Source organism: Mastomys coucha, unplaced genomic scaffold (assembly GCF_008632895.1).
Source record: "Mastomys coucha isolate ucsf_1 unplaced genomic scaffold, UCSF_Mcou_1 pScaffold17, whole genome shotgun sequence".
In the NCBI taxonomy this organism is placed as follows: Eukaryota; Metazoa; Chordata; class Mammalia; order Rodentia; family Muridae; genus Mastomys; species Mastomys coucha.
Genome location: NW_022196899.1, coordinates 7,541,881 through 7,544,421, shown reverse-complemented (window position 1 = coordinate 7,544,421; position 2,541 = coordinate 7,541,881). Strand labels below are relative to the sequence as shown.

The 2,541-nt window shown below is 36.1% G+C and overlaps 1 non-coding gene across 1 annotated transcript; it reads left to right on the top strand.

Moving 5' to 3' along the window:
- Nucleotides 1-232: 232 nt before the first annotated feature.
- On the top strand, nt 233-339 carry LOC116095169. The gene has a single exon (XR_004120491.1). It is a non-coding gene; the product is annotated as a U6 spliceosomal RNA (small nuclear RNA).
- Nucleotides 340-2,541: the final 2,202 nt, after the last annotated feature.

Sequence of the window (2,541 nt, the reverse complement as noted above, 5' to 3'; positions counted from 1 at the left end):
ATAAAAAGACATAGGCTATCAGACTTGGTACGTAAATAGGACCCAACATTTTGTTGCATACAGGAAACCCACCTCAGTGACAAAGACAGACACTCCCTCCGAATAAAAGGCTGGAAAACAATTTTCCAAGCCAATGGTCCCAAGAAAAAAGCTGGAGTAGCCATTCCAATATCAAAAAAAAAAAAAAAAAAATTTGACTTTTGCCCTAAAGTGATCAAAAAAGATAAGGAGGGTGCTCGCTTCAGCAGCACATATACTAAAATTGGAACGATATAGAGAAGATTAGCATGGCCCCTGCGCGAGGATGACACGCAAATTTGTGAAGTGTTCCATATTTTAAAAAAAAAAGATAAGGAGGGACACTTCATATTTATCAAAGGTAAGATCTATCAAGATGAACTCTCAATTCTGAACCTCTATGCTCCAAATGCAAGGGCATCAATATTCATAAAAGAAACTTTACTAAAACTCAAAGCACACATTGCACCACACACAATAATAGTGGGAGATTTCAACACCCCACTCTCTGCAAAGACCTAACAAAGAAAGAAAACTTCAGACCAATTTCTCTTATGAATATCGATGCAAAAATACTCAATAAATTTTTTGCAAAGTGAATCCAAGAACACATCAAAATGATCATCCATCATGATCAAGTAGGTTTCATCCCAGGGAAGCAGGGATCATTCAATATATAGAAATCCATGAATGTAATAAAGAAAATAAAACATAAGATCATCTCATTAGATGATGAGAACACATTTGACAAAATCCAACACCCCTTCATGATAAAAGTCTTAAAAAGATCAGGAATTCAAGGCCCATACCTAAACATAGTAAAAGCAATATACAGCAAACCAGTAGCCAACATCAAACTAAATGGAGAGAAACCTGAAGCAATCCCACTAAAATCGGGAATTAGACAAGGCTGCCCACTCTCTCCTTACCTATTCAATATTGTTCTTGAAGTCCTAGCCAGAGCAATTAGACAACAAAAGGAGATCAACGGAATACAAACTGGAAAAGAAGAAGTCAAATTATCACTATTTGCTGATGATATGATAGTATACATAAGTGACCCCAAAAATTCCACCCAAGAACTCCTAAACCTAATAAACAGCTTCAGCAAAGTAGCTGGATATAAAGTTAACTCAAGCAAATCTGTGGCCTTCCTCTACAAAAAGGATAAACAGCCTGAGAAAGAAATTATGGAAACAACACCCTTCACAATAGTCACAAATAATAAAAAATACCTTTGGTATGACTCTCACTAAGCAAATAAAAGATATGTATGACAAGAACTTCAAGTCTCTGAAGAAGGACTTCAAGTCTCTGAAGAAGGAAGTCAAAGATCTCAGAAGATAGAAACAAAAGATGGTAGGTTGTTGAGCAGGGAAGGGGGGAGGGAACAGGGTGTTTTTCTTTTTTTCTTTTCTTTTTCTTTCTTTTTTTTTCCAGAGGGGAAACCAGGAAAGGAGATATCATATGACATGGAATAAAGAAAATATCTAATAAAAAAAAAAGAAATGATGGAACTTAAAAGTTGATTTTCAGAATCTAATAATTCACAAGATGCAGAGATATGTGCAGTGAAATAGGTTTACATGGGAGTTATATATGTCAATTAGTGTAGTATAGTTAAGATAAAGATTGAGAATTATGAATAATATCTGAACATATTACATGTGTAATATAAGATATGGTATAACAAGTGATCAAGTTAAAATGGCACAAATTTTCATCCTATAGTTTCTATAAAATGTGCCAGGGTTCACCTGGTAAGTCTTAATCAATGTTCTGGGCAATACCATAGTCTCTGAAGTTTCATAATTTTGTATAAGAAAATCAAGCTTCTATTAACTTCAAAATGGTCAAGGGGAAAAATATCTCTCTATGTTTTACTTTTCTTTCTGTTGTTATAAAACTCTCTGAGCAAGAGGAACTTGTGGAGGAAATGGTTTACTTGGCTCACACTTTCAGGTCACAGTCCATTATTCAGATGTCAGAGCAGAAACTCAAGCAGGAACTGATGTAGAGACCAAGGACGTAAGGTCTCGTGGTTTCATGCTCAGTTAGCTTTCTTATACATCCCAGATCCACCTGCCTAAAAATAGTTCTTCCCACAGTGGGCTATGTGCCCTCCCACATCAATAATCAGTTCAGACTGCCTTTCCTAGGTAGGGTCGCAAGACAATTACATTGAGGTGATTCAGTTGAGAATCCTTCTTCCCTAGTATTAACTTAGTTGTGCCACGTTGACATTGAACACTAATTCCAGGGCAATGCCATAGATGAGGAATGACATCAGGTTATTCAGGCACTCTGAGATGATGTCTCTTTCAATAAAAATCCAAGCCATCTAATTTGTCCTCACAATGGCATATGGGTAACATTTCTAGCCACTTCAACTATATAGTCAAAACATGAAGTGGAACATCTTTCTAAGTCTATAGTTGCATTCTGGAGAAAGTGTATGTTGCACATGTATAGCGAATGTGCTGATCCTAGTGGATATTTCTTTAAAGGGGAAACAAAATGTGA